The 25,473-nt window shown below is 44.7% G+C and overlaps 1 long non-coding RNA gene across 1 annotated transcript in view; it reads left to right on the top strand.

Annotated features, from left to right (window-relative positions):
• The window catches only part of LOC105738608, a 110,357-nt gene that overhangs the window by 74,541 nt on the left and 10,343 nt on the right, over nt 1-25,473 (top strand). The window contains exon 10 of the long non-coding RNA XR_004027020.1: nt 1,771-1,831. This is a non-coding gene — a long non-coding RNA (uncharacterized LOC105738608). The remainder of the gene's footprint in view (nt 1-1,770; nt 1,832-25,473) is intronic.

Here is a 25,473-nt window from a genome sequence, read left to right as displayed (position 1 = left end):
ATGGCTTTCAGTCAGAGGCAGCAGTAGATTCTTTAGGTTCTTCCCAGAGAAACTCCCCACAGCCCAAACCACATTTATCCTGCAAATATTAACCACTTTTCATAGCACTGCATCCATGAGTTATTATGCTAACAGCTGCCTCTGCTTCATTGTGCAAAAGATATTTTCCCAGCAAAGGGTGGGGACTCAGGGCAGAGGAGGGTGAGAGGGGAAGAAAATCCCACCCTGTCACGCTCATTTAAAGTTATCATGTGCTGCCTGCCCCCCATTCATTCAACACACATTTACCTTCTGGCAGCAACTGTGTTATGAGATATAAATATGAATAGAATGCAATGCTCTACCTAAGGGAATTCATGGCTAAGAAAAAGAAATAGACACAAACAGATTTGTTGTAAAGCAAAGTGGAATTAGATCAGGTCCAGCAAAGAAAGGCAGCAGGGACAAGGGACAGGAATTCCAGGCAGCAGGACAGGGTGAGCCAAGGCATGGAGGTGGGAAACAGCTCACTGTGTGTGTCATATCTCTCCAGGCAAAGCTCCCTGCAAGAGAAAAGAGCCAGGGAAGTGACAGGCAGAGCCCAGAGGGGCTTGCAAGCCATGTTAAGGAGCTTAGGGGTGGGGTGGGAACTGAAGCGTTTCAAGCAGGGGAACCATGGCAGATGTGCAGTTGTGTGGATGGTAGGTGGGAGGATGGATCAGATCAGGGCAAAACTGAAAGCAGGGACCAGCCACAAGAGGAACTTCATTCCGGGGAGAGATGTTGAGGGTCTGAACTGAGGCAGTGCAGTGGGAAGAGAAGGATGAATTAGAAAACAGTTGCAGAGGGACTTGGGAGGTCATGGGAGCCAGATGGGGATGAGGGCTAAGGGAGAAGTAGCAGTCTGGAGGGGTCTTTGAGTGGGGCTGGAACCCCTCTCTGGGACTCTCTGCCCAGTGCCCAGAGAACCTTATAGGCGATAAGAAGATGGACACACGGGGTTGATGACTGCACCAGACATTGTCCCCTCCCCTACAATCCCTCGTTCGAAGCTGGTGAGGAGTATGGCCAAGCAGCCCTGACCCCGGGACTGTGGTCCTCAGCAGGGTGAGGGTAGGGAGGATTTGGAAAGTGAGAGACCAGAGCGAAGCAAGAGGCTGTCAGCGGAAGGACTAGAAGGGCCAGGCCCACGTGGTCATGTGTTTGCAGCTTTAGCTAATTCATCCTCCCAACGTCTCTATGAGGGTGACACAGTTATTGCCCCATTTTACAGGGGAGAAAATTGAGGCTCAGCAGGTAATCTGTGGCCAAGTTACAAATCACAGTGCTGGCGCATGGAGGGCATTTCCTCCAGCTCAGCATGACTGGCATGGGAGAAAGACTGGCTTCACCACAGCAAGCCCCACAGGGCCATCAGAGTGGACCAGGGAATAGTGCAGCCGGGGAGACCTAAGCAGAACTTCCAGTGACAAGGAGAGGATTCTCAGGAGGCAGCTGGGAGGGGCCCGTGAGATGCCTTTGGGCATTCACAAAAGGTGTGAGGGCTTTGGGGTCCCAGCAGATTTCCTCAGGGTGGGGTAGGGTAGAGGTAGGGAAAGAGGCTGAAAAAGATCATGATTTTGTTGCAATTTTATTAACCATCTTTCTTAGTTTTTACGTGCATTTATATGCAAGCTAGCAGCCCCTGAAAGAGTTCATAAGCTCAGCCTCTGAATCTGTCCCATCATCCCCACAACCATCCTGGGAAAGAGAGTCTTTTCATTTTCTCTGTCTCTGTCTCTCTCTCAACAGATGAGAAAACAGTGGCTTCAAAGGTTAAACAACTTGTCTTCAATTGCACAGCTAACAAGAGGTAAAACTGGAATTTGAATCGTGGTACTGTGACTTCAGAGGCCAGGTTGATAGCTGCTACACTAACACAGAGACCAGAAGAAGCCTTGACATTAGCATAAAATCACAGACATGTGATACAAGGCCAGGAAGAAGGAGGCTTGGGAGCGTATTAGCTGAAATACATTGATCACCTTTTCACAGCTTTCTCTTATTATCCTCCCAATGTCTCTATGAGGACAGTACAGTTATCACCCCATTCTAGAGATGAGGAAACTGAAGCTCAGAGGTGTTAAGAAACTTGTTCCAGGTCACACAGCTAGTAATGCTTGGGATCAGGATTTGAATTTAGATTTGTCATATTCCAAAGTTTACCTATAGTCTCAGCTACTAGGGAGGCTAAGGCAGGAGAATTGCTTGAGCCCAGGAGTTTGATTTCAGATTGAACAGCATAGTAAGATCCCATCTCAAAAAAGAAAAATAAACAGGTGAAATTAATTTCAACAATATACTTTACCTAACCCAATATATGCAAAATATTATATTTCAACATGTAATCAATATTTTCAGAGTTAATAGCGAATACCAGAAATAACACATGTGCTAATAACATGTACGCTACAACACTAATATCTTACCTGATACAACAGTTAAAATCAAGTCCCACCAGAGCAATAAAGTTGTCTACCAGAAAAATATTTTACACTGCTTCCATTTTTATTTTTATTTTATTTTATTTTATTTTTTTGAGACAGAGTCTCGCTCTGTTGCCCAGGCTGGAGTGCAGTGGCGCAATCTCGGCTCACTGCAAGCTCCGCCTCCCGGGTTCACGCCATTCTCCTGCCTCAGCCTCCCAAGTAGCTGGGACTACAGGCGCCCGCCACCAAGCCCGGCTAATTTTTTTTTGTATGTTTAGTAGAGACGGGGTTTCACCGTGGTCTTGATCTCCTGACCTCGTGATCCGCCCGCCTCGGCCTCCCAAAGTGCTGGGATTACAAGCGTGAGCCACCGCGCGCGGCCACTGCTTCCATTTTTAAATTTACATTTAAATTAATTGATATTAAGTAACATTTAAAAGTCAGTTCCTTAGTCACACTGGCTACATTTTAAGTGTGCAACACATATCATATGGCTAGTGGCTACAGTGGGGCTGGTTAATGAGCACAGCTCTAAGCCTTCCTTGTGTGTTTTTTTAAAAATTCAATTCAATTAAAATTCCACTTCCATTGTTTGCTTGTTTAACCTTAAAATCTGTGTGTTTTAACAGACCTGTGTTTAAACCTTCTAAGTCCCATCACAAAGTGTCAGTGGTTTGGAGAGAGTTCTAGAACGTTCTCTTTGTAACATTATCACAAATCTGTGGTTGTTAGGCTGCTCTTGGTTTATGTTTGAGTTAAACCCTTTGTGTGGTGTCAGACCATTTCAGGCTTATGTTTTCCCTGGAGAGAGGAATAAGCTGCTATTTTGGACCCTGTCATGATCCCTGCCCAGAGTCAAAAGTAATTCCCAAGCAGACTGATTTTTACAGGGTCGTGCTCCTCTGATCTTTTCTCCAGGAGTGTGATTTTCAACGGGATAGAGAAAGGCAAACTCCTGAGGAAAAATTTCTCTGGGAAACTCAGGCTGAAGTCGAGGAGGGAAGAGGACCAAAGGCTGAAGGGGCTGCTGTCTCTGAGGGAGATCCACTCCCACACCTCAGGAGGCATTGTGGGATGGTCAAAGTGAGGAGGAAGAAAGGGGATCTTTGAAAGAAACTTGGGGCGGGGCACGGTGGCTCATTCCTGTAATCCCAGCACTTTGGGAGGCTGAGATGAGTGAATCACGAGGTCAGGAGTTCGAGACCAGCCTGGTCTGGCCAACATGGTAAAACCCCATCTCTACTAAAAACACAAAAATTGGCCGGGCTCGGTGGCTCACACCTGTAATCCCAGCACTTTGGGAGGCCGAGGCAGGCAGATCACCTGAGGTCAGGAGTTCGAGACCAGCCTGACCAACATGGAGAAGCCCCGTCTCTACTAAAAATACAAAAAAAAAAAAAAAAAAATTGGCCAGGCATGGTGGCACATACCTGTAATCCCAGCTACTTGGGAGGCTGAGGCAGGAGAATTACTTGAGCCCGGGAGGCAGAGGTTGCGGTGAGCCGAGATTTCACCATTGCACTCTGGCCTGGGCAACAAGAGCAAAACTCTGTCTCAAAAAAAAAAAAAAAAAAAATTAACCAGGCATGGTGGCATGCACCTGTAATCCTAGCTACTTAAGATGCTGAGGCAGGAGAATTGCTTGAACCCGGGACGCAGAGGTTGCAGTGAGCAGAAATTGCACCACTGCACCCCAGCTTGGGTGACAGAGCAAGACTCTGTTTCGGAGAAAAAAAAGAAAAAAAGAAAGAAACTTAGGCAGAAAAGTTTAAATGGACACAGGACAGCAAACTCAAGGACTTCCACAGCTACTAGGAACCAGCACAGGGCTGGCACCTCCATTGACCTCTCTTTTCTATTCTAGAATATTTTAATAATGAGACACACCCAAAACATGTTTAGCATCATGCCACCTGCTGCTTCTCATGGCCAGCATTATTTGTCATCAAATCTGATCCCAATGTTTGCCATATTATTGGATATCCTGTGAAATAGAATCTAAAAATATACATTTTTTCCCTCTAAATCAGTCCTAACCTTACAGCTAGGGTTGCAACTGTAACATTGTTGTCTGTTTCATTTTACTTTCCGGGATTAGGTAATAATATTAAATTCCCCATCTCATGTTAGTCTCTGTTTGAACTTGGCCTGGTATTTGAAGAATATATTTAGAAGTTAAAGCGTGCTACTTTTTATCCCATGTAAGCCAGTTATGGGTTCATAGATTTGTGGTATCTCGTAACATTTTCTGTCCTAAACTGAACACATCGAGTCTCTCCAAATTGAACTTCCTCAGCTGAGGTTATTTTCATCTCGGAGAATTTCTTGAGAGTTGTTTCTGTTATAGAGGATAAAGGGATAGAGGAGTCACAGCTGCCTAAAGTCAGTGCCTCTTTAAATACAGGCCTTCCTTGCCTCCAGGACTTGATGTCTTCCTTTAGTGGAGGGCAGCTCCTCAATTAAAGAGGGCGGGATTGAGGGAGCAGTTGAAGCAGCAGGTTCGCCCAGGCTCATGCTTTTCTCTTGGGTGGCTGCTGTTACAGGGACCTTCAGGCACGTTCTAGGAAAGCCAATTAAAGCAGAAAAGGCCCTTAGAACCAAATCGATTGCCCCCAGTATAGCTGTTAAAACTTTGAGAGAGCAGCTGGGTGCTTCTTGTGGCTCTGATAGTGCCAGATTGTTCATGCTGCCTTAGGCTTTCCTGTAACATTTTTGAAAACCTTTGTTATATCTAGTTTAGTGACAAGTATTGATCAGAACAAAAAGGGCTAAGGTACTGACTCCAGGATCAACTCACAGAGAGAACCATACATTTCTATTTTTTAGGCTCTGCAAAGCACCCAAATCAAACATAGGATTATTCCCAGGGTCATGACCATACAGCATTTTATCTGTGAAGAACAGATAGTTTAAGTCCTTTATTTCCATTTGATTTCAAATGTGGATAAAGAAACAACTAATTTATTTTCAGAAATGTACATCACCTCTGACTCTTAAATTAGCACCTGATTTTCTTCTTATTTTCACTTTGTAACTGCTGCGTGCTATTTTGATTCTCTAGAAAGAGTTAAACTTCTCATAGACGTTAAACCCAAGTGGAAATAGTTGGCCCAAGGCCTAAACTTGTTCTTTATGAGAAATACAAGACTCAAAGGGATTGTAGCCTTTTTAGAATTATCACAGAATGTGTACAGGAAGCATGACATTGGCAGAAAGGGAACATAGGTGCCTTTTACCATGTTTATATGGACATGGATTCTGGGTTTTACAGATGGGGAAATATTGTACAAGTCCATGGGGATATGTAGTGAAATGGAGAGGGAGAGGGAGAGGGAGAGGGAGAGAGAGAGAGAGAGAGAGATAAAGAGAAAGAGAAAGAGATATTCTTCTGTAATTTCAGACTGAGCAGTTTACCCAAGTCAGAGAAGCAAGGGTATACAGGTAAAGTACAGAATAGTCTGTAATAATGTCATTATTGTTTGGTCTCTTTACTTCTTTATAAGGCATCTCAGAGAGAGAACACAGTTTCTCAAAGTGGATGGAAGGTGTATTAAAAGTTTTTAACCCAGAATAACCAAAACAATCTTGAAAATGAACAAAATTGAAGATTCATACTTCCTGATTTCAAAACTTACTACAAAGCTTAAGTAAACAAGACAGTGTAGTGCTGGCATAGACTAGGCATAGAGACCAATGGAGCAGAATTGAGATTCCAAAAATAAACCCGTACATCTATGGTAATTGATTTTCAACTAGAATATCAAGCCCATTCAATAGGATAAGAATGTTTCTTTTCAACAATTGGTGCTGGTACAACTGCTTATCCACAGGCAAACAAATGAATCTGGAACCCTACCTCACACCATATACAAGAATTAGAATGGATCAAAAGACCTAAGTGTAAAAGCTAAAAGTGTAAAACCCTTAGAAGCAAACATAAGTATATATCTTTGCGACCTTGGATTTAGCAATTTTGTTTTCGTTTTTATTTTGAGACAGAATCTTGCTCTGTCACCCAGGCTGGAGTGCAGTGGTGTGTTCTCGGCTCCCTGCAACCTCTGCCTCCTGGGTTCAAGCGATTCTCCTGCCTCAGTCTCCTGAGTGGCTGGGACCACAGGTGCGGGCCACTACACTCAGCCAACTTTTTTATTTTTAGTCAAGATGGAGTTTCACCATGTTGGACATGCTGGTCTTGAACTCCTGACCTCAAGTAATCCGCCTGCCTCAGCCTCCCAAAGTGCTGGGATTACAGGCATGAGCGACTGCGCTTGGCTGGCAATGGTTTTTTTAGTTATGACATTGAAAGCACAAACAACTAAAAAAAGAGAGAAAAATCAGACTTCATCAAAATTAAACATTTTTGTGTGTCAAAAGAGACTATCAAGAAAGTAAAAAAACAACCTACAGAATGGGAGAAAATATATGCAAATCCTATATTTGGTAAGGGTCTAGTATCTAAAATATATGAAAGACTCTTACTATTCAACAATAAAGAGACAAATAGCTCAACTTAAAAGTGGTCAAAACATGTGAATAGACACTTCTCTAATATACGAATGGCCAATACACACATGAAAAGATGCTCTACATAATTAGCCATCAGGGAGGTAAAAATCAAAGCCACATTAGATACCACTTCACACTCACTAGGATGCTATAATAAATTTCTTTTAAATGGAAAATAACACCGTTGGCGTGGCCGTGGAGATTGGAACCTTCGTATATTGTTAGAGGGAATATAAAATTGTGCAGCCACTTTGGAAAACAGTTTCACAGTACCTCAAAAAGTTAAACATAAAGTTACCATATGACCCAGCTCCACTCCTAGGTATATACCCAAGAGAATTAAAGGCATATGTTTATACAAAAACTTGTGCATGAATGGTCATAGCAGCATTATTAATAATAACCCAAAAGCAAAAACAACCCAATTGTCCATCAACAGATGATCGATAAACACAATGTGACATATTCATACTAGACAATTAAATAAAAGAAAACTTTTTTTTTTCTTTTTGAGACAGGATCAGGATCTCTCTCTATCACCCAGGCTACAGTGCAGTGGCATGGTCTTGGCTTGTTGCAGCCTTGGCCTCCCGGACTGAAGCTATCCTTCCACCTCCCTCCCAGACCCTGCTTCCCCCACAAATAGCTGGGATTATCAGCGTGCACCACCACATCCAGCTAATTTTAGTATTTTTTATAGAGACAGGGTTTCCCCATCTTGCCCAGGCCCACCTGTCTTATCCTCCCAAAGTGCTGGGATTACAGACGTGTGCCTCTGCACCCAGCCCAGAAAACTTCTTACACATTAGCACCCAATCCCTAGTCACCACTCCCCACAGCCCTTGGCAACCACGAATCTACTTTCTGTCTCTATGGATTTGCCAATTCTGGACATTTCATATAAATAGAATCATACACTATGTGGCCTTTGTGTGTGTGTGTGTGTGTGTGTGCGCGAGTGTGTTTGTGTGTGTGTCTGGCTTCTTTCATTAGCATCCTGTTTTCAAGGTTCACACATGTTGTAGTATGTACCAATCCTTTATTCCCTTTTATTGCCAAATAATACTACATTGTCTAAAGCAAGTCTAACTTAAAGGAAAATATGTATATATATATATATATTTCATTGTATGATTATACCACATTTTGTTCATCCATTCATCAATTGATGGACATTTTTGGGTTATTTCCACATTTTGGGCTGTTATGAAGAACACTGATATAAGCATTCCTAAACAAATTTTTGTGTGGTCTGTGGTCATGTTTTCACTTCTCTTGGGTTTTTGTATATATTTTAAAGGCTGTAAAAACTTTCCTGACTTAGATAATAATGATTCCTTTATTGACAAGTATAAAGCTTTCTCATCAAAAGATAGAAAACTGACTCCATTTTTTATCACAGTATCACATCCTTAGAACATTGAGAGCTCAAAAGGAACTCAGACGCCTGCTGGGTGAGACCCTGATTCTATTGACAAGGCCTAGAGAGGTGGGGTGACCACTACAGATAAGACAGCCAGTGAATGACAGAGACGGACACAGAACCATGGTCTCCCAACCTACATCCCCTTCCCATCTAGATGGACATCATCTTTAACCCCATGACTCTTACCCAGAGTGAACCCTCGGTCTTTCCAGAGTCTGGGAGGGGAATGTTTCCATGGTGAAGATGACTTCCCAGAGTGGGACCTTAGGGGGTAGTAGACATCCCCTACCTCCCCCAAACCATTCCCCTTCTCCATAACTTGCTACAGTACTTGCAGTTTCACCGGCAGCCAATCCACTGGTTGAACGGAGGGCTCACAAATGAATGGCCTATGGGGGCCAGAGAGTAATGAAACAGAGTGGATTGGGCAGGCTGGCAAGCTGGAAAGCACATGACCCCCACAAAATAGCTCAAGACAAAAGCCGCAGGATCTGTGTTCATGAAACATCTTGGAGGCTTGGGGTTGAGCAAGTGGCTTCTGAGCTCAGGGTGCAAGATTTGGCGTGTGGGCCATGCTGGCCTTCCTGATCCACGGAATAGCACTGGCATTCTGAAATCTCAGAGACGCTGCTACAGACGAAAGCTAGGCATCGCAGGGCAAGGCTCTCACAGTGGCTGCCAGCACCTCACGGTGGCACGAAACTTGAGCAGGAGAGGAAGGGTGGGCTTGTTCCTGAGCACTAGAAGCTGCAACTACCCTGGCACCCTTTTGTTAACTGGGGAGAGCCTTTGAGGAGATGCTGGTGAACGTTCCATGCAGGGGCTGAGAACCGTCATAATTTGGCCCATAATACTGCAAACAAAGGCCAGCAAGCCTAGGAAATTTAGGATTCATCTCTAAAACAGTATTCTCTGTTTAGCAGCATATAGAATATTTTATAATCCAAATGAGGTGATTGCCTCTTGGCTGGCATTAGCGAGATGCCATCATTGCAATAAGCAGAAATCTCAACTCTGTTAGCTTAGGCAAACCATACAACTCATTGGGGATTCAGATTGCTGTTCCTTGGTCTTGCCGTTTGCCTTGCTACGTGCCTATGAATGTGCAGATGACAAGAACAGATGCCAGGGCCCCTGGAAGATCAAAGTGCTGGCGCTGCCGTAGAAAATCTGCCCATGCCACATCCCTAAATCTGCAGGAAGGCCATAGTAAATATGCAATAGATATTTGTTCCATTGAATGAACTCTAAAGTAAACCTGTTCTTAACCATTCCTATGTAAGACCAAAGCACATGCGCAGGCGGCTGGGACCAAAAACAAGGAGTAGTACTTTTGGGGACGCAATCGTCACTGCTGGTTCCCCACCATCTTAGCATTTGGCCATTTCCCCAATATCCGGATTAATTTGCTGCAATGAAAATTTCCTCTCTTTTGTATTAAAACTACCCTAACATTATTTTTATGGTTATTTTTCCAAAACTGGAAATAAGAACACATTGTTTCTAGATTGTGGACAGTGGTTCCAGAGAAGGGAAAACCAGAACGGTTTTATGACTCAGGAAGAAAGAGCTCCCAGAGGGGCCCAGGTGGTTTTTCTTCCATCCTCCCCTTTACCATACTCTGAATATTTCCATCCTCCCCTTTACCATACTCTGAATATCTTTTTTTTTTTTTTTTTTTTTTGAGACACAGTCTTGCTCTGTCACCCAGACTGGAGTGCAGTGACACAATGTCTGCTTACTGCAGCCTCTGCCTCCTAGATTTAAGCGATTCTCCTACCTCAGACTCCCAAGAAGCTGGGATTAAAGGCACCCACCACCACTCCTGGCTAATTTTTGTATTTTTAGTGGAGACAGGATTTCACCATGTTGGCCAGGCTGGTCTCAAACTCCTGACTTCAAGTGATCCGCCCACCTCGGCCTCCCATAGTGATGGGAATACAGGTGTGAGCCACTGTGCCTGGACTGAATATCTTTTTAAAAATTATTTTGGAAGGTTTTCTGACTTGCCCTTCCCCATTTCTAGCCTTCCCTTTCTGGCCCCAACATTAATCTCCCGCAAGTCTCTTCTCCATTGCTTCTCCGCATTGGCAGGCCCATATTTTTGTGTGGCTTCTCTGTCCTGTTTACTCAAAAGCTCATAATTACTTTTCTCTTGTGGATAAAAATAAGCAGAATGCCAGTATGATTTTTTAAAAAAAAAGCTCCCCAGATGCCTACTCCTGACCGCATGGAATCATTCTGATGAGAGCACGCTTGATCAATCGACCCTGCATTGTCTGCAAGGCTTGGTTCAACTGGCTGACTCCATTATCCTGAAAACTGTGCAGTTTTCTCTGAAGACATTTCACCAGCACAGCTGCATAAAACAAATGTTGAATGGGAAAAAAATCAAAAGTAGATATTTTTTAAGACATCCTAACATCATTAAGGTTTTTTCCGCCAAAACCTGCATCTGGTAGTAAAATCTTTCTTTTCCAGACATCGTTTTCTCCAAAGAATCATTCAAAAAGTTGCTACCGTATGAAAACTCTTTAGCCATTTACATTTTGTGGGTTTTAACAAGCGTGTCTTCCAGGCTGACTCTGGCTGGTAGAGGTTATCACCCGTTCCTCAGTGGGCACCAGAATTCTGATGAGTTCATGACATTCAGTTCAAGAAATTACCTGTGGCCAAAGATCTTGATTGGCAAGGTTAGCACATTTTGCCATATGGTATGTGACATCTCTGTCCCCAAATATGCAACTCTTATGGTGTGACAAATTGTTTGTGGGACAACACGCGTTACAGCCCAGACAGTTAGACAAAACACCCCATCGGGGCTGAAACCGCAGACTAGGTCTCTGAATAAGAAATATGCAAAACCACACCTGCCGGCCAACATTGCTGCTTATTTCTTGCTCCTCTTTTCTTTCTTGCCACAAAGAAAATTAAATGTAAAATCAATTTAATGTTGAGAAAAGGACCCAGGGTGAGGTTCCCACGTACACTTAATTGAGTCAGTGCTACTTTGTGTGGCCTAGTTATAGCTTGAGTGGTGCAGCTGAGTGTAAGCTGTTTGTGATTTGGAGTTTAAATCCTATGTTTAATTATTGCCAGTATCATATAGGATACAGTGGCTGACAACACAACAGAGTTAGACTTAACAGTTGTCTGCGGTTTGGGCCTGGTTATCTGTTTAAGATCAATATATTCTAACAAAAATTCCTGCCATGGTTAAATCCTCATGTGTTCTGCTATTAGGACTCAATATTTATGATACTTGAGGGCAGGAATTTTTTCATAATGGAAAGTGATATTATTGGGAGTGGTAGAGATTCATTTTTGAAATCCATTCTGACATGGAAACGTCTTAAGGTCATTGAATTTCAAAAACTTGTCTTTTAAGGGATAGATTTTTTCTGATGATATAACGAGATGAGAATGTTGTGCTGCCTTGAGTAAAATGTGTGGTATTTGTGTCTGTTGGGTATTAATGTGTATTATGTGCATTGGAATCATGGGTGCCTTCTATATTTTAAGTAATGAGAAAAGGTCCACAATTTTATAAGCTGTGTATGTGTGATCTATCATCTATCTATCTATCTATCTATCTATCATCTATCTATCTATCTATCATCTATCTATCTTTAAAGTATATATACAACTTTGCCACTGGGAGCACTGTAAGTTTCTATAACCACTTACAGCTTAAGAATTGTGCCAAATTGGCTGGGCATGGTGGCTCATGCCTGTAATCCCAGTGCTTTCGGAGGCCGAGGCAGGCAGATCACCTGAGGTCAGGAGTTCAAGACTAGGCTGGTCAACATGTTATGGTGAGACCCCTGTCTCTACTACAAATACAAAAAATCAGCTGGGCATGGTGGCACATGCCTGTAATCCCAGTTACTTGGGAGGCTGAGGCAGGATAATTTTTTTTTTTTTTTTTAAATGGAGTCTCACTCTGTCGCCCAGGCTGGAGTGCGGTGGCGCCATCTTGGCTCACTGCAAGCTCCACCTCCCGGGTTCACACCATTCTCCTGCCTCAGCCTCCCAAGTAGCTAGGACTACAGGTGCCTGCCACCACGCTGGGCTAATTTTTTGTATTTTTAGTAGAGACGGGGTTTCATTGTGTTAGCCAGGATGGTCTCGATCTCCTGACCTCGTGATCCGCCTGCCTCAGCCTTCCAAAGTGCTGGGATTACAGGCGTGAGCCACTGTGCCTGGCCAGGAGAATTGTTTGAACCTGGGAGGCGAAGGTTGCAGTGAGCTGAGATCGTGCCACTGCCCTCCAGCCTGGGCAACAGAGTGAGACTCCATCTCAAAAAAAAAAGAAGAATTGTGTCAAATCAAAGGCCTGTTCTTTGGAGGTTTGTAGATCTGCAGCACCAAGTAGGTGCTTGACACATATTTTCAGGAGTTCTGTTGTCATCACTGATTCAAATGCAACCTTAGTCTTTCCAGCCCATTCTGTCAGCCTAGTCTCAGGTTCCCTTTTGCAGTGTCCTCTCAGGTGGCCATTCAGTCAGTGCCTGTCATCCAAGTCCATTTTTGGATCCTTGAGTCATTTTCCTTCTAATCTCTCAAACTCCATATTCAACTCATCAGTAAATTCTTTCTCTGGTATCTCAAAAGCATTTTCAATTAACTCTCTAACTCAACTCTACGCCCTTAATTTTCACTCCAGACGCTCCTCGATTTATGATGGTGTTATCTCCTGATACACCCATCACAAATTGAAAATATCTTAAGTTGAAAATGCATTTGATACCTCTAACCTACTGAACATCATAGGTTAGCTTAGCCCACCTTACATTAGTCTATAGTTGGGCAAAGTCATCTAATACAAAGCCTATTTTATAATAAGGTGTCAAACATCTCATGTAATTTATTGAATACTGTACTGAAAGTGAAAAACAGAGTGGTTGTATGGGTACTTGAAGTACGGTTTCTACTGAATGTGTATTGCTTTTGCACCACCACAGAGTTGAAAAATTGCAAGTCCATCTATTGTAAGTTGGAGATTGCCTGTACTGCCATCTCTCATCTGGAAACTACAGCAGCCTCCTAAATATGCTCCCTGCTTCCCCTCTGGTCCCTCACTGATCCTTGATCACAGAGCAGCTGGAATGATCATTAAAACACATACATCAGATCATGTGACTTTTCTTCTCAAAACTTTGGATGGCTTCCCACATCTGTTAGAATACATCCTAAATTCCTTAGGATGCCAACATCTTATTCCCTGGTTCCTGTATCTCTCTTCAACCTTATCTCATAATCTCACTTTCCCCGTTTCTTGCTCACCACATCTCTGATCCTGGTTCCTTTCGGTTCTGGGAACAAGTCAAACTCTTTCCAGTCTCAGGGCCTTTGCACCTGTTGATCTCTCTGACCCAAAGTGTTCACACAACCCCACACTTGTTGTCATGTAGGTTTTGGCACAAATGTCACCTCCTCAGAGAGGTTTTTCCTCACCATTTTATTTTATTTTGTTTATATTTTTTGAGACGGAGTTTCACTCTTGTTGCCCAGGCTGGAGTGCAATGGTGCCATCTTGGTTCATTGCAATCTCTGTCACCCAGTTTCAAGCGATTCTCCTGCCTCAGCCTCCCGAGTAGCTGGGATTACAGGCATGCACCACCACACGCAGCTAATGTTTGTATTTTTAGTAGAGATAGGGTTTCACCATGTTGGCCAGGCTGGTCTTGAACTCCTGACCTCAGATGATCTGCCCACCTTGGCCTCCCAAAGTGCTGGGATTATAGGCATGAGCCGCCTCACCCAGCCATCCCTCGAGATTTTAAAAGCAGACACTTCCTGCTATTCTCTATTCATTCCCTATTCTTTCCTTCCTGGTTTCTGCTACCATCTGTGATTATGTTGCTTATTTACTTGTTTATTATTTGTTTTCTCCCATAAGACTGTAAATCTCATGAAAGTAGGAACCCTATCTATCATGCACCCTCAGTGCCTAGTGCAGTGTTTGGCACAAAGAAAGTGCTCAATAAATTTGTTGAATGAATGAATGAACAGAAAATCCTTTCAAATATTGAGGAAAAAATCTACCTACTTAAAATTTCTACGATTGGTTCTAATTCTGTTTCTGTTATTGATTCCAATTCTAAGGCAACATACAATAATTCTGCAGCTTCATATACATGATCACATTTCAGATCTTTGATACCCTTGTTATTATTATTATTATTATTTTTGAGACAGAGTTTTGCTGTTGTTGCCCAGGCTGGAGTGTGATGGTGCGATCTCTGCTCACTGCAACCTCCGCCTCCCGGGTTCAAGCAATTCTCCTGCCTCAGCCTCCCGAGTAGCTGGGATTATAGGCACCTGCCACCACTCCCAGCTAATTTTTTTGTAATTTTAGTAGAGATGGGGGTTTCACCATGTTGGCCGGGCTGGTTTCGAACTCCTGACCTCAGGTGATCCACCCGCCTCGGCCTCCCAGTGTGCTGGGATTACAGGTGTGAGCCACCATGCCTGGCCAGATCTTTGATACCCTTCTTAGGCATCTTACATCTGTGCTATTTATACCTCTCAACCTTCCTTTGTATTGCATGGCTTCTGACTTTCTCATCTCAGTAATCACTCTCTGTTGGAAGACTCTAGTTTGACAACACCCCTCACTAACAAAAAGAAAAGCCGGCGCGGTGGCTCACGCCTGTAATCCCAGCACTTTGGGAGACCGAGGCGGGTGGATCACGAGGTCAGGTGATCGAGACCATCCTGGCTAACAGTGAAACCCTGTCTTTACTAAAAATGCAAAAAAATTAGCCGGGCGTGGTGATGGGCGCCTGTAGTCCCAGCTACTCGGGAGGCTGAGGCGGGAGAATGACGTGAACCCGGGAGGCGGAGCTTGCAGTGAGCGGAGATGGCGCCACTGCACTCCAGCCTGGGCGACAGAGCGAGACTCCGTCTTAAAAAAAAAAAAAAAGTGTTCTGACCACTGCAAGGTCTAATAGCACTCATTCTCCTTGATTAGAATCCCATCAAACTTATGGCCTGTAGTTTCCAGGATCTATTTTTTTTTTTTCCCCAACGTATATTGCAAAACAGAACGTTCCCCCAAGGTTTCTGGTGCTTTTCTCATTCTCCATCATTTCTCAAACTTACTGCTAGTGGCTCTGTGATTCTATCTGCAAATTTCTTTGTATTCTGGAACATAATTTGTTTGGACCCGCAGATTTTTTTTTTTTTTTATTAATTTTTTTTTGCACACAAAAACAATAAACATTTTCTAAAAATACATACAAACAAAAAGATGCGTATCAAACATATTAGGAAGGTTACACATGGGAAGTCGGGGAATAGAAATGGGGGGTGGGAGTTAAAATAAGGTAGAGAGGGACTTTATGTGGATCAGTGATAATAACTCAATCCTCTATTTGACAAAGAAGAGGGAGAAGGAAGAGGAAGAAAAAGAAAGTGGGATAAAGGATCAGAAAGGGAGGAAAATGGAAAAAATTAGAGTATGACTCCAGGGTAGACCTGTTTTGTTGTCACTGAGTTGGTTGGTTGGTTTGTCTGTTGTATTTTTCATGTTTCGCCAAGTTGGCCAGACTGGTCTCGAACTCCTAGCCCGAAGTGATCAACCCGCCTCGCCCCCCAGAGTGCCGGGACCACAGGCGTGAGCCACCACGTCCAGCCCCCACATTGCTTCTGGCCTCCATGGTAGACCTCCCAGACGGAGCGGCCGGGCAGAGGCGCTCCTCACTTCTTCCCAGACACGGGGCGGCCGGGCAGAGGGCTCCTCACTTCCCAGACGGGGCGGCCAGGCAGAGACGCTCCTCACTTCTTCCCAGACGATAGGTGGCCGGGCAGAGGCGCCCCTCACTTCCCAGACAATGGGTGGCCGGGCAGAGGCGCTCCTCACTTCCCAGACGGTGGGTGGCCGGGCAGAGGCGCTCCTCACTTCCCAGACGGGGGGGGGGGGGGGGGGCAGAGGCGCTCCTCACTTCCCAGACGGTGGGTGGCCGGGCAGAGGCGCTCCTCACTTCCCAGACGGTGGGTGGCCGGGCAGAGGCGCTCCTCACTTCTTCCCGGATGGGGCGGCCGTGGACCCGGAGATTTAAAGTCTTGCCTAAATTTTATATATTTTATTTTAAAATATACCTAGATTTTTCCTTGTTCTCTAACTTACTGTAGGCTCCATTTTTCCCTTTTCATCATCTACTTTGCTGCACAGTTAGAAATCAGAATCCATTCTCCTTGCTCCAGAAGATGGAATTTGAGTATTTGGTAGTTTGTACTTTTTGTCACCTGTTAACATTTCACCATCTTCTTGGACCTTCACTTCCTTCTTCATCTTCTCTTCCTTATCCTCTTCCTCCTGCTTCTCTTCTTTAATCTTTCTTCTTTTGTTCTCTCCTCCCTCCCTCCCTCCTTCCTTCCTTCCCTCCCTCTCTCCTTCCTACCTTCCCTCCTTCCTTCTTCCCTCCTTTCTCTTTCTTTCCTTCCCTCCTTCTTCCCTCCCTTCCTCCTTCCTTCCTGCTTTACTTCCCTCCCTCCCTCTCTCTTTCTTTTCCTTCCTTCCCTCCTTCCTTCTTTCCTTTTCTTCCTCCCTCCCCCTCTTTCCTTCCTTCCCTCCTTCCTTCTTTCCTTCTTTTCTTCCTCCCTCCCCCTTCCCTCCTTCCTTCCTTCCTCCTTCCCCCTTCCCTCCTTCCTTCCCTCCCTCCCTCCTTTCCTTCTTTCCTTCCCTCCCTCCCTCCCTCCTTCCTTCCTTCCTTCTCTCCCACCCCATTCTCTCTGAACTGAATCTATCATAGAACACCTTTTTAATCTCACTTGTGTCTGAGATTTCCCACTAGCTAAGGCTTTAGCCTTCCTAAAAGCCTTCTCTCTTTTTTTTTTTTTTTTTTTGTATTGGTCTTGGATATGGGTCCCTTATTATTGCTTGTGAACACGTCTTTAAAAAAAAACATGAGTTCATGAGAAAGTTTTCTGAGTGGCCACACTGGCTTATAAGTTTACTTATCCTTTCCCTATTTACAGGATTGTTCGTTATTCCATTGCCTTGGAATTTATGTAATGCTCTCTTTCTTTGCTATTATGGACTCCCAAAAGACATGGTCACATTCTCCCAAGGTCTCTATAATTTCCATATAGAAACCAGTTCTTTCTTTTTGGTTAAAATTGCATGCAGAATACCAATTTCTCCTTTGATCTGAGAGCTGAAATTGTTAGCTAGGAATGTCTCAAAATTTTTATAAGCTGCTCTACTTTAGCAAAATATGACCTCCAACAGACATAAAGATAGTTCAAGTTCCTATCCCTATGACTGCTTGCTTGTAGTTATGTGGTCTGCTTTCAGGAAGACTCCTCCATGCCTGGGCACCCAACCTAAGCCCTTGCCCTCGAAGGAATCCTGTTTATGTTTTGCCTGTAATTGCCGGCTGCTTCCATTCTTACTGAGTGACTTTCTGTACAGAAATGGGCCATCTTTTTGCATCCTCTTTTCACATATAAGGCTGCTTCTTCCTGCCTCTCTCAAAACAATGACTCTTTCTATTGCTGTATTTCAGGCAGGAGTCCCATCACATCTATGTGAGAATGGCTGTGCTTCTTATGTTAACATAAGTTAATTTCTTTCTTTGCATCTCATCCTCTGTGACTCAGTGTCAGAGATATTTTCGTGTTTAAGGGATTTTTTTTTTTTGAAGAGTTTCTCTCAGTTTTAACAAAAACTGACGTATAAGTACCATCTACAAGACTCCAGCGGTTTCCCCGGTATCCCATTCTTCTCACGTTTGACTCTCATTCTCCCTCATCCCCTGAGAAGATTTTTCCCTCTAATTTTGTAGTGTTCCATCCCTTTAAAAGTCTCCCTTGGCTGGATGTGATGGCTCATGCCTGTAATCCCAGTACTTTGAGAGGCCGAGGCGGGTGGATCATGAGGTCAGGAGTTCAAGACCAGCCTGGCCAGCATGGTGAAACCCCGTCTCTACTAAAAATACAAAAATTAGCTGGGCGTGGTGGTGGGCATCTGTAGTCCCAGCTACTCGGGAGGCTGAGGCAGAGAATTGCTTGAACCCAGGAAGCAGAGGTTGCAGTGAACCAAGATCACGCCACTGCACTCCAGCCCGGGCGACAGAGTGAGACTCTATCTCAAAAAAAAAAAAATCTTCCTTAATTTTTTTTTTTTTGAGACAGAGTCTCACTCTGTCACCCAGGCTGGAGTACAGTGGTGCGATCTCGGCTCACTGCAACCTCCACCTCCCAGGTTCAAGTGATTCTCCTGCCTCAGCCTCCCAAGTAGCTAGGATTACAGGCATGTGCCACCACGCCTGGCTAATTTTTGTATTGTTTTTAGTAGAGACAGGGTTTCACCATGTTGGCCAGGCTCGTCTCAAACTCCTGACCTCAGGTGAACTGCCCACCTAGGCCTCCCAGATTGCTGGGATTACAGGCGTGAGCCGCCACACCCAGCCCTTAATTTTTTCATTGAGTGAATACTCTTGTGTATGGAAAGGTATTTCTCTTGGACTTTGCCTACTTCTCTGCTAGCTAATCATCACAGTAACTGGTGGTCACCCCAGGAAGCAGGGGTGTTATAGATATAGAAGACACCCTGCACAAACTGGCAGGAAAATGATTTCTAAATCTCAATTTAGCTGACCATGTGATTCTGATGAAGAACCATATGAGAAGCATAGATACAGGAATGCAACTTGTAGAAGTGGCCCCATGCAGACTGCAAAGCAATGCCCTTTGTGGTACAAAAAGAAGTGTCTCCTTTCTTCTTGGAGTAGGGGAAGGGGCTGCGAGCAAGGGAGAAGGCCGTTCTTGGAAGCAGGTGGGACTGGAAGAGGGAAAGGGGGCTTTGGGGAGGTCTGCAGGATTTGGCCTTCCCTCCCCTTCTTTCCGTCAGACAAACCATTCTGTCCCTCTGGCTCCCGTGAGACTAGGAGGAAGTCCCTTGCCATTGTTCTCTATCACTGCCTCTTTTCTTCCTGCAGGATTGTGTCCCACCTAAACACTCCCCATTTCCTGCACTGCCTGCCCTGGTAGCTTCTCCCAGGACCTCAGGGAAGCAGGCAGCTTCATCTCCAAGTCGCCCAGGCCTGTGGCCTCACCCCGCCACTCCCACCCTCACCTCCTTTGCCACCCCAGGAGTTCTCTCTGGCATTCATGCCTGCCCCACCTTGCCCCAGACACTGTACCTGAGGATGCAGATCTGGGAGGTTGCATGTACCCCTGGGCTGTAGTTTAAGGCTTATTCAAAGGCCTGTTTGTAGGCAGTATGGTATAAGCAGTCGAAACTAGATAAAGGCAGATTTGGGTTCAAATCCAAATTTTGCTACCTTCCAACCAGTTGAGTTATTTAATCATTTTGAATCTCAGGGACCACATGTATAAAATATGGATAGTAATCCTAGTAATGCACACAGATATTTGCGTGTGCATGCACACACACACACACACACACACACATTCACACACATATTTCCTGGCACGTATGTTCAACTGATGTATCAATGTTTCCCCATCTATGAAATGGATAAAATAAATAAATGACATCTACTTTTTTTTTTTTTTTTGAGACAGAGTTTCACTCTTGTTGCTTAGGCTGGAGTGCAGTGGTCTCGGCTCACTGCAACCTCTGCCTCCTGGTTTCAAGCTATTCTCCTGCCTCAGCCTCCTGAGTAGCTGGCATTACAGGCACCCGCCACCATGCCTGGCTAATTTTTGTATCTTTAGTAGAGACGAGGTTTCACCATGTTGGTCAGGGTGGTCTCAAACTCCTGACCTCAGGCAATCCACCCGCCTCAGCCTCCCAAAGTGCTGGGATTATAGGCATGAGCCACCGCGCCCGGCCATTTTTTTTTTTTTTTTTTCTGAGACTGTGTCTTGCTCTGTTGCCCAGGCTGGAGTGCAGTGACATGATCTTGGCTCAATGTAACCTCTGCCACCAGGCTCAAGCAATTCTCATGCCTCAGCCTGCCAAGAAGCTGGGATTACAGGCATGCACCACCACACCTGGCTAATTTTTATATTTGTAGTAGAGGTGAGGTTTCACCATGTTGACCAGGCTTGTCTCGAATTCCTGGCCTCAAGCAATCCACCTGCCTCGGCCTCCCAAAGTGCTAGGATTACAGGCATGAGCCACTGTTCCTGGCCAAATGGCATCTACTTTTAGTGTTTATTTTGAGGAAAGATAAAGGAGGAAAATAAGTACAATAAATTGTATCCATAATTAATAGGTATTGTGGAGAGGTGTGTGGGCTACTGGCAAGGGTGATTACTTTAGTCAGATTAAGTTTGAGAGCTAGTTCTGCCACTAACTAGCTGTGTGATGGGCAGGATAGTTAACCTTTCTAAGTCTCATTTTCCCCAACTATAAAATAGCAACTGTATTAGTCCGTTTTCATGCTGCTGATAAAGACATACCTGAGACTGGGCAATTTACAAAAAAAGAGGTTTATTGGGCTTACAGTTCCACGTGGCTGGGGAGGCCTCACAATCATGGTGGAAGGTGAAAGGCAGGTCTCACATGGCGGCAGCGAGAGAGAGAACTTGTGCAGGGGTATGCCTCTTTTTAAAACCATCAGATCTTGTGAGACTTATCCACTATCACAAAAACAGCATGGGAAGGACCTGCCCCTATGATTCAATTACTTCCCACCTGGTCCCTCCCACAACATGTGGGAATTCAAGATGAGATTTGGGTGGGGACATAGCCAAACCATATCAGCAACAATTATAAAACCCACACTACAGAACTGTCATAATGAAACACGATAATCCACAGACAGCATCCAGTCCTGCACTTGGTGCTCAGTGAGGGCTTCGCAAGTTGCTGCTGTTACTGTTACTAGTTGTATTGGTTATTTCATTCTCCCTGCTGCCCTCCCTAGCTCTGGACCAGGAGTCGCTTCTGTTGCCTTGTGGGGAAGGAGAGGAGGACAATGAGCAAAAGAACCCAGAAGGCACAAAATCCAGCCCTTTGGAGAAAGGAAAGTGGAAGGCAGGAGCAGCGGAAAAGGACAAATTCAGAAAGGATGTGGGTTTAGCGGGGATAAGCACCTGGCACTTTGTTGCTTTTATTCTTGTCTTATGCCTTTTCCATCATTTTTATGGGCTGGTGTGCAGACATTTGTTGAAAGGACAGTTCCACCTGGATCTTATTGAAATTATGCAGCCTTTCTCTTCACTGAATATTTTTCTATCCCAGTAACTATATAAATGTTCCATTTGTGATGTAACTGTTCTGTTTCAGATTTTCTTTCCTAAACTAAAAACGAGAGTTACCCCAAACATTCGAGACAATGGCTTGAATGTAATGCTTTGAATGATGAACTTTTTATTTCCAGTCGTTTACATTTATTTTTTCTATTTAGTGGTCTACCCTCTGGTGCTAGGTGGAGGCTCCAAAAGGCAAGGGTTACACTGAGAGGAGGATGGAACTGCAGAGACTTACTTTTGATATAAAAATTTCCACTTTTTGAGAGAAGAATGAGCTAAACAGAGGCATCTTTTACTTCTTTGGAAATGCAATCAGGGTCCTTATTTTAGTTTCTTAATATTTCTACAGCAAACAACCAGCTTCTGCCAAAATCACTTTTACAAAGAAAATACTCTGTTGCATTAATGGCCAATGGCAGTAACTTTTTCTTGAAGCTAATGAACTGTCATTCTACTTCTTGGCTCTGCCAAATAACCATGCATGGGAGGAGGAAGGAGGAATCAGGAACAGGCTAGAGTTTCGCTTTGGCATTTTAAAACACAGAAGATGGACCACATCTCGTTCAATGAGGAGATGAGGCTGACTGTTAAGTTGTTTAGTTGTGGTAGAGTGAAAGGAGGAGGGCTTCAAGTGGGTCAAGCCCCATTTCTCCTATTCATTTATTTATATGGGCTGTAAATCTCGATTTTATTAGCCATAAAATGGGAAGATAATACCTAGATAGCAGGGCTGGCTGAAGCTTAGCAGAAATTAGATGTGTGCACAAGTGACCCTTCTCTCAAGCCATTTGTGTGAATGTGATAATATGTATGAGGAATTTTCTTTTTTCACTGGAGGATAAAGGGGAGTTTCTATAATAGGTGTCTTTAAATGCAGGGAGCCAAGAGATGGCAGGAGGAAAATGGAAGAGTGGTGTGACAACCGTGTCCCATGCCTTGTCCCTTATCCTGGGCATAAGTGTCCCTGTTCCTGACTCCCCTACCTCTGGCCTAATGGAGTAGGGATTGGAGGACAGCATAGCCTTGAAGCCTAGGTGGCCAGGCGTGGTGGCTCGTGCCTGTTATCCCTATACTCTGGGAGACTGAGGCAGGTGGATCACCTGAGGTGGGGAATTCAAGACCAGCCTGACCAACATGGAGAAACCCCGTCTGTACTAAAAGTACAAAATTAGCCAGGCACGGTGGCTCACTCCTGTAATCCCTACACTTTGGGAAGCTGAAGCAGGTGGATCATCTGAGGTTGGGAGTTCGAGACCAGCCTGACAAACATGGAGAAACCCCATCTCTATTAAAAATACAAAATTAGCCAGGCGTGGTGGCGCATGCCTATAATCCCAGCTACTCAAGAGGCTGAGGCAGGAGAATTGCTTGAACCCAGGAGGCGAAGGTTGCAATGAGCCAAGATCGTGCTGTTGCACTCCAGCCTGGGCAACAAGAGTGAAACTTCATCTCAAAAAAAAAAAAAAGAAAAGAAAAAGAAGTCTAGTAGTCTAGGTGACAAAAGTCTCACCTGAAGATGGAGCAGAGTCACTGTTGCTCATTCCACCAAAAATCTGTTGCACCCTAAGGGCTCAGGACAAACACCAGCAGCAAAGTGCTGCTCTCAAATAGCTTGAAGGCCATGAGTGAGCAACTTTGAGGACCTGGAGAGTAGAGGGGTGTGTGTACTTATTCATGAGCGAATCTGAGACAGCTTCTAGGACACCTAGAAGGCAATAAAGGAGACTTCAAGTGATGAGGGTGTGGGGGGATCAGGGCTATTGAGGGCTTGTAGGTCTACAGATGGAGGCTTCATTGTAATGGGAGCTCACAAGTTGGTGAGGCCTGGGGACATGTGAAATAGTTATCCTAGATAAGATTTCAGTGTGAATTTAAAAAGAGAAAGAGAAAGGCCATGTGAAAGCACTTTGCAAATTTTAAAGTGTTACAGAAAAGTGCAGAATTGGTATTATGAAGAAGACATTCTGGGATCGAGCACAGCCCCTGTTAGGGTAGCTCTGCCAAGGCCAGACTCAGGTGAGAGGCATCAGGTAACAGGGATACCAAAATGCTCCCCAAAGGCCAGGCGCAGTGGCTCACGCCTGTAATCCCAGCACTTTGCAAGGCCGAGGCGGGTGGATCACCTGCAGTCAGGAGTTCGAGACCAGCCTGGCCAATATGGCGAAACCCTGTCTCTACTAAAAATACAAAAATTAACCGGGCATGGTGGCGTGCACCTGTAGTCCCAACTACTTGGGAGGCTGAGGCAGAATAATCATTTGAACCCAGGAGGCGGAGGCTGCGGTGAGTGGAGATTGCGCCACTATACTCCAGCCTGGGTGACAGAGTGAGACTCTGGCTCATTGAAAAAAAAAAGAAAGAAAGAAATGCTCCTTGCGGCAAGATGTGGGAATTTTGCTGAGCACCTGTCGTGTCCTCAGGATTCTTTTATCTGCTTAGGATTCAAATATAATTAATTCTCAGTCTCTGTTCTTCAGCAGCTCACTGTCCAAAGGGAGTCTGTCTCCCCGGTCCACATGCTGAGGCTTGCTCCAGAGTGAATGTGTGCACTGGAAAGAACCCACACAGGCCCCCTGAGAGCTGTCAGCCTTGCCAGGCTTCTGTGAGATCCCTGGGTCTGAGTAGCCAAGCTGGGAGGAGCACCATTTGCCCACTGACTCTTGGGCAAGGCTGCAGCCTGCATCCCAGCCGGCAGAAGGCAGGTGGTATCACAGCTGAGTTTACAGCCACTGAAGGGCCCACTATATGCTTTTAGTAGATAATATGTTTTCTCTGCTTCAGATCCTTATTTTGGTTGCTTAAAATTTCTGCAGAAAACAAACAGCTTCTGCCAAAATTGGCTCACAAAATTAGTTTACTAGTATAATCAGTTGTATAGCAAGTATTTACTGAGTAGCTCTTGGAAGGCAGTCAACATAAGAGGGATGGATCATTCTTCCAGTTCATCACACGTGGGCTGGACATGCTAACAGTCCCCGGCAGCTATCAGGCGAGTATATGGATGATCACACGAAGGCAGAGGCATCGCAGAAGGATGCTAACTAGACGTCATGAGTCAAGGATACTATAGAAGGATCTCTTTGCTGACAAGGAGGGTACATCTAAGGTTCCCTCAGATGGGATGGTTCTCTGTTCACTGTGATCACTACTATGCAAAGGCCTGAGGGCCATTTAGGAGAAAAGCATTCAGTTCAATTCTACAGACACAGTGAGGATGTAATATGCCCTATGCATACATGAGTGGATCCAAGGAGGAAATACTCAGTCACTACTGTCAAGAACTCATGACCTGCTGCAGGGTTTGCCAAACTATGGCTTGTGGGCCAATCTGGCTCACCACCTATTTTTGTAAATAATGTTACTGGAATCCAGACACACATGTTTGTTTACATATTGTCTATGCCTGCTGAGCACCCACTATAAGGGCAAAATTAAGTAGATAGAGACTTTATCACCCACAAAACCTAAAATATTTGACTGGATGGCCCTCTACAGAAAAAGCCTGCCAACCTCTGGTCTTGTGAGAGGACACTGCCGGGCACAGTTAACTCTAATTCTTGGCTGTAGCATCTTGAATAGGGTGGCAATCCCTGGCTGCTGAGGGGGACAGCTGGCCGGCTGCCTCCCAGGGGCATTTCCATGACTTGTAGGCCCAGAAACTAGACTTGGGCATGACCACAGAGTTTGTGACGGACTGAAGATGCCCAAACCACAGACTGACTTATAGGCTAGAAATGAACATGTGGGGTGGAATAGTCCTTTCGGGGACTAGAATAATTTCTAGAGAGCCACCCTTTGTACATGATACATTCAAATGTGGCTACTTACGCTGAGACTTTCTGATGAGCATGACTAGACAGCAGGGGGTCCCCAGGATGGTTTGTTCAGGTCAAGGTAAGATGAGAGGAGAAACTAGCC

This window comes from Nomascus leucogenys, chromosome 19 (genome assembly GCF_006542625.1).
Source record: "Nomascus leucogenys isolate Asia chromosome 19, Asia_NLE_v1, whole genome shotgun sequence".
NCBI lineage: Eukaryota > Metazoa > Chordata > Mammalia > Primates > Hylobatidae > Nomascus > Nomascus leucogenys.
This window is presented reverse-complemented; position numbering and strand designations above follow the sequence as displayed.